Raw genomic sequence first — 12,495 nt, forward strand, 5'->3', positions numbered from 1 at the left:
CTGGGCCCACTTTACGACTTGCAGCAATGTCCCCCGTGCCGCTCTCCATCGCCAATTCGTCGCAACGGAGCCCGGCGCTCGATCCGAACCCCTCCGTGGTCGCCTCAGCTCTTTATTTCTATCAGATGAAGACCTTTTCGTTACGTTGCTTTTTCGCTATTCAGATAGAGGTATTCACTTCGTCACCTCCAACGCAAGCAGGCTATCGAAATAACTGCTTCGAGGATGACGCCAGGCCGCCACCTCCTACTGCGGGTTAAAGATAGCTCTCTCGGTTCACGGTACATTCGCAATTTTGTTCACTGCCACCACGACTAAAGCAAATTCTCTAAACCTTTTCGCCAAGAAGCGTTGCGTTTCAATGCCCTTAAGGGCAATGTCTTAACAAGGCGCTTTGCGATAATCCGCAAAATAATTTACGAAAACAATAGTGACGGGCCGTGAATTTGGAACTGTGATACGACCGGGGCAACACCAGAAAGGATCGCGGATAAGCAGGAAAATGCTCGATCGTACCCTAGGACGTTCATAATCACGCGATGTTAGCATTGGGCAGTTGTTAAGCACCAATAGAGTCAGCGTTTTTCCTGTTGTTAGTGCTGTGGGGGCCGTCGGTGCGCCTCTGTTTGCCTTCAAAGAAAAGCCTTCGCCTTACTGCGTTTTCGTCCATGATAGAGCTGAGAAGGTTCAGACGAATGTAGATCTTTTCCCTCACAACGCCGAAATATGTATGCAGGAAGGAGGGGGTGGTGTCGACTCTCAGAACTTCGCTTTATGGGCCGGCTACTTTACTGAATCTGTACAGGATCTGACTCAGGACGGTGGAAAGGTTCCAATCCTTTTGGACGGATATCGCTCCCATATGTGTCTAAGGGTCCTAGTGGCGCTCAATGACATTAAAATCATTGTTTGCGCTCTTCCGGCGCATACGTCGGGAGAGAAAAGCCTTTACATGTTACAGTGTTTTCATCATTCAAGGGAGCATTGAATGAGGCCATTACTTTGTATGTCGGAAGGGGAGGTCACAACCGCTTGGTGTAGCATATCCCCCTCCTCCGAATTAGATTTAGATTAGATTTGTAACTGTATAGCCCGAGCTCTACAGTATCCCAGCGCGCGCACCCACGTGTACGACACGTGTGCAGTCAGCCCCGACGGCTGACAGCACTACAGTGTAGGCCGACCTGCACTACTGTAATGTTATGATAGGTTACCCTGTATACTAAATATGAGCGGACCACCGGCGGTGGAGGAGGGACAAGCACTGACTTGTCAAGGATCCTCTACCTTGGTCCGCCCGCTTACTCTCAGGTATTTCCGTCCGTTCTACCTAGGAGTAGCACCGCGCGCGGGTTGAGGACGCGCGCAGCACGCCCATGAGCCGGCTCCGCCTCCGCCCGTCGGTACTGGATCGTCACCCAGTACTGCTCCGGGGCGTCGAGGCGTAGAACCGCTCGCGCGTGCGCGTGTCCTCCCCGATCCCGCTCTACCACTGCTACCTCGAGCTCGTGCTCGGTACCGTGGGTGGGCCGTGCTTCTATCTTCCCGCCGATCGGGGTCTTTCCGAACTGTCAGTACTCACCCCCCCGTCGTTGGGGGTGATTATACTACAGTGGTCTCCCGACCTAGAAGACTCCCAAGATCGAACCGAGAAGACTATCGTTTACCTCCGCGTCCATACGCGTAGACATGAGTGGCGAATATCCCACCTCGATTCGCTCCGAGCCCGCCGATGAGCGAGAGGCCGCGCTCCGCGTCCGAGTCGGCGACGGCGACGCTGGTCCTCGAGACCGCGAACCGTCGCCCGACTTCTCCGAAGGGCGCGCTCGCGCGATGTACGATCGCATCGCGGATTATATCGAGGATGTCCGAACATCCCTCCGTATCGACGTCTCCGACAGCGTCTACGCCCGCTGTATGGATGAGTTCCGCTCCCTCCGCGAAGGAAGGTTTGAGCGCGTAACTCAGTCCTTGGAGAACCTGCGCGCCCTCGTCGACCAGCTACAGTCCCGTTTGGTACTGGTCGAAGAGGCGCGCATCGATTCCCCCTCTGTAGACGTTGCGGGTCGACCCATGAGTGCAGACTCCGGAGTCCGACGCGACCCGCAACCCTTCCCATCAGCCGAACAGATGGGAGCATTCGCGCACATGGCGGCGGAGCTCAACTCAATGCGCCGCCGTGCCCGTGAGATGGAACAGACCTCGGCCGAGAGGCCGCCCGGAGCCCCCTCGAGTGGGCCCGGTGCCACTGTTCCTCCGGGCGCATCCGGAGCGCAGGAGTGGCCCCCGACTGGAGCCGTCACCAGTCGGAGGGCGGAGGACATCAAGCCAACGGCGGACGGGAACTTCGCGCCCGAGACTCAAGCCCTGCCGTATACATCCGGAAGCATGCGGCAGTCCCGACGGGTACCGAACGAACCCGACCGTGGCCGTGGAGGAGTCGCTCGCGGATCAGGGGAACCGATTCTCCCCTTCGATCCTCGCTGGGGCGGCTACCAGCCAGCGGATCTTACCGCGCATCCCGGCCCCGTCGACGTCCGAACGTTGCCCGTCACGCCGTTCGGAACGTTGGGCCCCGCCGAACCCGGGCTCGAGCCCGTCCACACCATGATACAAGAGTTCAGCGCCGTCGCGAACTACCGCATGTATCGGTTGGAAAACACCTCGAGGCTCGTTACCTCGGGTGACGCTGGACGGATCGCGAAGTACGTCCAACGCTGCCGTGGGCTCCGTCCCACGATGAAGAGCTTCGACGGTACTGACGCGATTCAGTTGCTCCCGTTCCTGAAGGACATCCGGATAACCTTCAATGCCCAGCGCCTGACCGAAGGTGTGGCAATCCGTGTCTTCGCTCACTTCCTCGAGCGGGACGCGGAGCGGTTGTATACGAGTTACACCATGCGCGGCCTCCGCTCCGGCCAGCTCCACGACGACACGAGCTGGCCTGGTCTCGTTAACCAATTTATCAAACGCTACCTAACCGACGACGTGTTAGGGGAAGCGTTTGATGCTGTCGCGTCGGCGCGACAGCTTCCTCACGAAACCGGGAACACGTTCGCAGACCGGCTGGAATCCGCCGCGTTCCGATGCACGGCCGTGTTCTCAGAACAAGCCCTCGCGCACTACTTCGTGCGCGGGTTGTCCAATGCGACCCGGGCCGCAGTGGCAGAGACGGTACAACGGTTGCCCGGACGACAGAAGACCGAACTCTCAACGATTCGCCGTATCGCAACGGCCGAGGGTACAACCTACCGCGCTCGTCGCGGGTTGCCGCTGCCGGACCCGAAGCCGGCAGCGAAGGGAGGCCGAACTCCAAAGTCGCACGGAACAAGTTCGCCGGCGACCGCACTCCGCATTGGAGAAGATGAGTGGCAGGCCGACCCTGTCCTCATTACACAAGGCTTCGACCGGGCAGGAGGCCGACCCCCTACGCCAGCTTCCACCGGTTCGACTGGAAGCTTCGCAACGGCGTTCGCGCACACGCCGAGGGCCACGGGTGGTCCGAACCACAACATGGCCGAGCTGGATATCTCCCGTCGAGAAGGAGACCGCGGGCTGCCTAACGTGCCTCGACTCACCGATGAGGAGGCACGCCACGAGGCGACTTTCGCGTCGACCGATGGCAGCGCGTACATTTGTGGGCTGTGCCGGACGTACGGCCACGCCATGTACGCGTGCCCGTTCCTGTCGCCTGAACAACGTCAGTTCACGGCGTACAGGAACTACCGCTATCCGATGGAGACGCGCCCCGGAATGCGCAATCTCATCCAGCAGTCTACGCAGGCAGACCGAGGCCCGCGTCGAGGTGACCCGAGCCGATCGGGTGGGGGCGTCCGTTTTGCCCCTCGTGAAGGCGGGTACCGATACCCGGGGACCGATCAAAGGGATCGACGTGACCCTCGTCGGATGGATACGCGATATCCCCGTCGAGATGGGCGAGGCGACCGGGGCCGACCCCCGTTGCCCCAAGGGGCACAGAACGCCATCATGTACCTCCAAGATTGGGCTGAGGAGACGCACCCCCAGCCCACGGAAGGAGGTGGAGGAGAGCCCGTTCTCTCCGCCCCTCGAATATTGCAACGGCCGGACGTTGCAATCCAAGGCCACGAAGTATCCGATTACTTCGTAGAAGATGCCCAGCCGGGGTGGGGAAACAGTCCCCATCCGCGCGGCCATGCGCCCGTCGACGCGCTAGCTACTGGGGTGGTCGTGGTACATACTCGAATGTGATGGCGCGAATAGTATTCGCGTTTCCCGCATCGATGATGAGCCGTTGCTGATCCTTCTCGCTCTCGGACACAGCAAAAACTATATTGAACACCTTCAGTCGTCGTATTACCAGCTTAATTGAGCCATCCTCCTTTAGATTCTAAATGAGGGTTTGATATTCATCACTTCTTGTGCCGCAGAACGGATTCCCGAACCTCTTTAGAGAGGTATCTGTTCGAAGTAGATGATCTATGTGGGGGCATTTCTCATTTAATTCTCTTGGTAGAGGCGATGTGAAGTCTGCCGAGTAACGAGTGAACAAGTCCTTGATCGGGCCTAAACATATGAGAAAGGTCAACAGGGTATTAGGAAAACGCCGATTTTGGCGATAAATCGCGAGGTCCAACATTTTCGACCATTACCTTGTCCAGTATAGGACGGCTACAGACCCAAGAGGATCAGGTGAGTTCGCAGGTCTCGAAATCAAGAAGCACATTGATGAACTGTACGAGGAGGTCATGGGAAACTGTGGATGATTCCATCATCACGAGGTTTTCCACCGTCTTAGTTTACAGTTTGGGTTGAATGCGCATTGTCCACAAATCGTTGAGGGAGTTGCATATTTTTGAACACCTACAACCTTGATCGCGCAGAGAAAGGCGTTTGCATCTGCATACCAGAGGCAGATTTTGTGGGAGCGCGCAACAACACAACCTTGTTACTGTCGCTCTCACTGTTGAAAATATGACGGCATGGGCAACCCAGAATATGATGGCTTACGCAGTGTTTCTGCAACGATGCCACAAGTGGAACGAATGAGGGAAAGGTGGTCGTGGTACAAGATTGTACCACAAAAACCAAGGCCAAGAACATCGAGCTTGTATTGGCCCATCGTACCCATAACGAGGACATTCAATACCTCGTTCATTTCAAGAATACCGACTCAATCGACGTCATCTCGATCAGCAAAAATGACCTAGAAATTTCTAGGTTGACTTAAGTTGACAACACCTCATTCAAACATGCACAACAAATATATCCGAGGACGAATAGGAATTTTAAAAGGGCAGGAGTTGTAACGACTTACTGGAATAAGGGTCCAAAAAAGTGTGCTACGAATTTCCTTGCGCGACTAATGTCATCATATTTTTTAGTACTCTTTCTTTGGAATAAGTAAGGGTTCCACTTCGCCCTTTCCTACGCGGAGAGGCGAAGAGGAATACGTAGGAGAACGAAGAGGACCGGGCTGGAGGAGAAAAACGACTGGGGAGAAGAAACAAGCAATAATTAAGGTGGGAAACTGGCACTGGAGAGGATGATTGTAGTTAAAAACTTAGTTATCAATGAAGTCGAGCGGGATTCCAGTGTAAGATAGCCACATTTCATTTTTCTATATGAGGAGTTCGTCGGCTTGCGAAGTAATGGTTTGAAGGGCGGAAGTCACAACGACTTCCTAACCACAGACACTACCTTCAACACCAAGTGAGCCTATATCTAGAGCCCCTTCCAACATTTCAAAATGTCCCCAAAAAAGTCAAACTCCTCAACTTTATCAAAAACATTTTCTGACTCGTCTACTAGATTGTGTGCACACAATCTTGTAGTCAGAAAATGTATTGACTGGAAAACGAAGTTCGATCGAATAAATAGTGCCAGCGTGTTGCAAAACGTCATTTGCACGTTAATTACGTTGTTGAAACCCCGCAAAGGTCTCCATAAACCAATTGATCTCCTTCAAAACCAACTTTGTGCCCCTCATCCCAAATGCATCTTTCTGAATCTCCTATAATTTCGTCGCTTTTGAGCGCGGATTAGCTCAGAGACCACGCCAGTATATGGTAAGAGGGACACACACAGTATGAATGTATTTTTATTTATACTTTGAATAAACGCACTGTGCATGTCCTTTCCAAATGGACTGACTTCTCCGTTCTTTAAAAGGTTGGCATAGAACTACACTACGGTTCTTCGCCTTCTTAGAAAGAACTGGGCAAACAGGAGTACATTATCCAATGAGTGCTCTAGGGATGGACGGGGGATGGAAAGAAAAGGGCATAAGAGATTGTATGGACATTTGTTCTAGATTGAAGTTATAGTTTATTGATGTTTACCATCTACTGTATTGTTCTAAGTAGCGACTAGGACCATTCTAAAAAGCACCGAGTTCGGACGGGGAAAGCAAACGGGCGCAGACAAAACCTCTCCCTCACCCTGTGAGCCATCCAACCTGCAACCCATAGGGTGTCCAACTTAAGAACCGCTTCGTAAAAACGACTCAACAAAAGTAAGTTTCTCTGTTCATTTTTATTAACCCTGCACCACTAAAGCTAAAACCAGTCGTTGCCGTCTTCCATACCAGGCAACCATCACATTCCCTGTAATAGTGCCCCTCTATACCGCTTCCGGCGCATAACCGGTGCGTCGAGCGTCCCAGACGAACTCAAAACGTGCTAACAATATGCTAGCGCTTCCGAATTTTTCGTTGAGTTGTGGACAGCAGATAATGCAGACAGGTTTCCGGAGTACAGGATGGAGATGTGGCATAATGAATGCATCTGGGTTACAGTAGGCATGCTGTACTCATGGATGGAAGGTGGTGCCCTTCCTCGAGGGGGCAATTTGGTAACTATTTTGACGGAGCCTAACAAGTGTTTTATGGCATTATCCTGGGCTACCGAAAAGCGTCTGCTACAGCCAGTGGGATGTTCATGTGCCATAGACGACGAAAGAACGCGGGCAAAAACAACCTGTTTGAAGCCATTTGACATTTTCACACACGTGCAGAAAGGGCTCAAATGAGAAAAAGGGGCAATTTGGTAATTTTAGTTATGAACCGGAAAGCGACAACAGAGATTGCACAACCTCATCTCCACCGCCTTTATCCTTCCTGAAGGCATGCTTCGAGAGTGTACGGCCCATTGCCGCACCGTACCTCGCCCCAGACGTGGGCGACAAATGCTCGTTGCGTGCGGAAGAGAGCGGGATCTGGTTTACTGATCCCGACGTTAACTTTGCACGGCCATTTCACTCGACAATCGCAGCTGTACGCGCATGCGTTCCCGTTCTGCCTTCTTCTAACCTTTGAGTCGCCTTTCAGTAGCTAGTTTTACGTCTCTCTCTTTTCGGCTTTCAATTATTTCGTCCAAAGTGAGATTGAGAGCAGGTGTCCCTATTTGGAAATCAACATTTTTCTGACGACTTACGGTCGAACTCTTACTTTTCGAGGAACGTGTGCTTGTCATAAGGATTTTGTTCACACTCCTACTCTTGCTCAACAATATTTCAACATCACGGAGTCCTGATGTGGGGTCATTTGCTGCCTCCAAAATGTTTTTGAGCTTGCGAAAAGTCTGATTGTCGGGGTTTCGAGTTCTATTTGCGACATTTACTAAAGCTGCATGGCAACTTTTTGGGTCATATGATACCGCATTTGGTCCTTGTCTCTTAAACCTGTCGGGAAATGAAGAGTTCATTGGCCATAACCCCGTCTTTTCGAAGCTCAACTTAATCTACCAACAGTGATATCACTGTAAGCCAATGTCGCCACCATCAGATTTGAAGGGAATGGCATGTTATTTCGATCTGTTGGAGTGGCAAGATCCATCCACTCATTACATTCTTACTCTCTACAATGAAAAAGGGCGGAATTTTGTGACCAGACGCAGAAACAGCCACCACAATTGTAATATGCTTGTTGTTTTTTCTAGCTTGACAAGCCACATACCCGCCATGATTAGTAAGTGAGGACCCAAATACTTTAGTTCTCACTCCATATTGGCAGTATACAGCTGTCTCGTAGAAGTTAAAAAGCCGCGTCGGGTCTCTGAATATGCTTGGATGGGAATTTTGAACTTTTTTCAATGCTTCAGAGAACGTTGACATTTGTGTAAAATTCTCAGCAGCCAACTTTGCCACAACTTAGTTCTCACTTTTTCGGAAAGTGATGTCTCTATTCACTGTCCGTCAGTGCCGGATGGTGTCTTGAGATGGGCTTCCAGATTATGTGCCAAATCCTGGACGCCCATTGTGGTATAACTCCTCTCCGCCCTGGGTTGGGTGAGAGGCGGAGGTTATAGCGAGGGAGCACGCGGCGTGGACGCGACGCGTTAATTGAACCGATCGGACGAGCTCGCGAAAAGGGAGTGGCTCAGTGGCCGGTTACGCGCAGTCGCCCCGTGGTGCGTGAACGGGAGCGACCGGTAACGGGTTAGAAGCCAGCGCGCGCGATAGACAACCGAAACGGACGTATATAGGCGCGAAAAGGGACGGGGGCGAGCTTGCCCCCGTTTACTGGTGGGGACGGGTGCCAGGTCTTAACCCCGCAGAGGGACGCCTCGGACACCTGTCCCAGTACAGTAGTACAGTACCTGCCGCCTAGTGCGTGCCGGGTACTGTACACAATTTAAAAGCTAGCGCCATAATTACTACTACCGCACGGACGCTGCTACTACACGTGTGCACTACTGTACACGCGTGTTGCTTACAGACTACCGCACGGGCGACACGTGTGCTAACGCGCACACGTAACACGCGTAGACTACCGCTCGGGCGACACGTGAGCTACTGTACACGTGCGCCCCGCCACGACCGGTTGGTACACGCGCGCGCTCCCTACACGTGAGCACACCCGCCCACGTGTGCACCGTCACGGCCGTCTGTACTGTAGACCAACGCGCGGGCCAGTCGTTGTATCACACCCATCAGACGCTATCTCAGTCATAATATTCCGCACATCACTATTTGAAAGTGTAAAACCCTTTTCAGCTGCATACGAAATCCTTTCTTAATCAAACCAGACTCTTGTTAACTAATAACTGGGCGGCGTCCTCTGCGATGGGCTTCAGGAGATAGGAAAGCGTCGATCTTCGATTCATCATGCTCTTGCAGAGCGTGATAAATGCGATCTGCTGGTGCCCGGGGTACTCGTGTCGCTCTCACGACGACGGAGGTTTTCATACCTGTACGAAGGAGCGCGGTGGCCTTCTCTCGCTGCGTTTTTGTCAATTCGTCGCGTTCTTGTCTTGTTTTTTCAATCGCACTCTGTATTCGCACGGAGAGTCCCATGACTCACGCAATTCTGGAGTTGAAGTCATGATGTCGGTGCTACAGGAGAGAGGTTGACGAAGGTTGGGACGCCGTGGCGTAGCAGGAGTTTGAATTTTGGCGGACTTCTGCAACGCAGGGCAACGAGGGAGGACGTACTAAGTTGTACGAGTAGTGTATGCATGTGGACGGAGCGTTTTGGAGAATCTGGAAGGGGAAGACTAAAAATTACCAAATTGCCCCCGATTACCAAATTGCCCCTTTCAGGAAGGGTACCAGGTCAAGTATACTTGCATTAAACGACACGATATGGGCGCTCCCAATAGAGGGGATGAGTTGGGGTTGGATACGACTGCAGCTGTGATATGTAGAGTGGAAGGCGTTGTATTAGATGGTTGTACGGGAAAGCAAGCAGACAGTATGCAAGTTGGGTAAAAGAAGGTGCAGGTTGTGTGTGACAAAGGGGCATTCGGAGAGAAGAAGGGGAGAAAATGAAGGAATTGAGATGTGGTATTACACTAATCACTGTATTTAATTTGGATTTCTATATACTCTGGATTCGAAAATAAACTAGTCCAGATTAATTGCGGTTTTGTATCTCGGCGCTCTTCTTATCATATCGCTTGGCGCCGGCGCGGGGCATTTCTCCAAAAATACAAAAAACGATGTGCGGATCTGCCATGAACCACAGTCTCGTCAGCGTATCGCAAAGAGTGCAGGCACGAGATTCTGACATTTCCCATCCCCGTCCACCATTTTTCCAACTATAATCAGCCCAAAATGCCGACCACTGGACTCAATGAACGAGCTCTGGCAGCTGCAATACAGCAGAGGTCTGCAACTCGAGTCCCAAATCTCCAGCGCGCACCGCTCTCTGAACCAGCGCTGCAACCTTCGACAACCCCAGATTTCCCTTCAATTGTGGTCAACAGCCGCAAACCGCATTCTGTTTCTACGATAGCACAGCGCCGCTCGGTACTTAAGTGGATGGTGGACGAAGTGGACAAACATGGAGAGAAGAAGCTCGCGCGTAAGGCCATTCGCAAATTTTCCCATCTATTTACGGGCTCTTACAAAGCCAATCATGCTAAAGCCGTCCACTTGTGGAAGAAAAGAGAGAAGTTGGTGGAACTGTCATAGTCGGGAAGGCGCCTTGGGAATTTATCAGCCGTTACACACTACGGTCTCAAAAGGGCAAACTTTAAAGCATTGTCTGGGAGAGGACGCAAAAAAGCCGCGTGGGTCGTAGCTTTATACTCTGCACTTCGGGCAGAATTTGATCGATTGCACGCGCTGAATGTTAAACTAAGCCCTTCTTTCCTGGCTTGTGCGGCAAAATATTTGATACACAATGCAGACAGTGACTCCTTGTTTGCATCTTCAAATTTAATTGACGGTAAACCCGTTGTCGACAAGATAACGATTCGTTGGGTGCAGACATTTATGGATGTGCAAGGACTTGTGATTCTTCGTCAGGCGGGCAGTCTTGCCGTTAGCCCCGAAAAGCAACTGTTTATTGAAAAAACAGTTGCCTTCCACCTGGGGACATTGAAGAGAGGTTTCGAATCCGGCGATCTAAATGAAGGTCTAGTAGAGAATGCCGACGAGACGCACTTTGTATTTAACATGGACAATGGCAGGACAGTTGGCTTTCGTGGCGATGAGAAAGTTGAATATTCGGATGTCGTCTCTGGCGACGAGGGTATTACCATGATGGTTCGAATCTCAAGTGGGGTGCAGGCAAGAATCGAGCCACCTATGCTGGTGTTTCAAAATCCAAACTCCTCGTACCCTATTAGAGGTGTTGAAGACAACGTACCTGGCGTCTGCTATCGGTCTGGAAGGAAGGGGTGGATGGACAACAGAGTGTTTCAAGCGTGGCTGTCGGAACCGAGGGCGATTAAGAAGGATAATTTCGGCAGAAAGCGAATTTTATATGTGGACAACTGTTCCGGTCATAATGAGACGAACGCAGTTTTAAGGCTCTTGGTCGAAATAAATACGGAGTTACGCAAGTTGCCTGCAAATTCGACTGACTTGGTGCAGCCTGCCGATTCGTTTGTTATCTCTAAAATTAAGGATGCATGGAGAAAGCGGTGGGACGAATATAAGGTTGGTTTGATGTCAAGGGGCGAGTGGATGGGGAGCAAAGAGGGTGCGAGCGGAAAGCTCAAAAACCCCGGGAAGCGGTTTTTCTTGAAGTTGGCATCAGATGCGGTTCGGGACGTCAATGCGCAGAGAGACAAGAATGGATTGTCATACGCGCGTAAGGCAATGATACGAACTGGAATGGCGATGAATGTCAACGGCGTCTGGGAAGAGAAACAGCTGTTTTCGAACCTACAGGCCATTATCGCAAAGCACCGCAATCACTTCAATGGTCAGCCAATCGAGTAGAGACAATAAATTACATTGGGCTGTAATCCTATCTCGCCTAATATTGAACTGAAAAATTAATCTGGTCCTGCCTATTTATGAACAACCCCCTAAATAATATAGGTTCAAAAATACCCTGGACCAGATTATTTACGGTGAAGCCTTAAAAAAATCAGGTTCGTTAATAATCTGGTCCAAATTAAATACAGTGATCAGGTGTAGTGGTAGGAAGGGCGTTCAAAGTGGGGGTTGTTGGGTGGGGAAAGAGCAACAAGCGGATGGAAAATAAGAATGTTTCATGATAGACATTTCGGAGACGCGGACACAAGGTGTGCAGAGAGCGGAGGAGAGATATGCGTATTTTAGGATACATATCATGGAGAAGTTTGTGTGCCGCGGGGCCGTGCGTAATATACAGTAAGTGATGTTTAAAGGGTTGGGCAAGTTTGAAAGTTTGTTCTCTTGCTCTCCCGATGACCGGTTAAGTTTAACGGGCGATGTGGACATGCTCAACCTGTATGTGTCATGAGTGCCGAGGCAGACGAGTGTACAAAGGAGGTAGTGAGGGATACGAGACTACAAAATTGAGTTCGTAAGCAAGGCACAGTGCGGAAATGAGGGCAGGTTTCCCATTTTTTTTTTTTTTTTGTGAGAGATAAATCAACCACTGGGGAAAAGGGGAAGCGTCGTGGGCAGGACAGAGGAAGGAGGGGCACCCCGTGTTGAGCCAAGGCGATGTCAAGACTCTTGACAGGGTTCATTGTAAGCTTTTGTCGTTCGTGCCTGAAGAGATGACGAGGTGCAGTACAGCACAGTTCAGTACAGCATGTACAGTGCTACAGTACAGTACCGCGGGTACTGTAACCG

This window comes from Chondrus crispus, genomic scaffold, assembly GCF_000350225.1.
Source record: "Chondrus crispus Stackhouse genomic scaffold, scaffold_118, whole genome shotgun sequence".
NCBI lineage: Eukaryota > Rhodophyta > Florideophyceae > Gigartinales > Gigartinaceae > Chondrus > Chondrus crispus.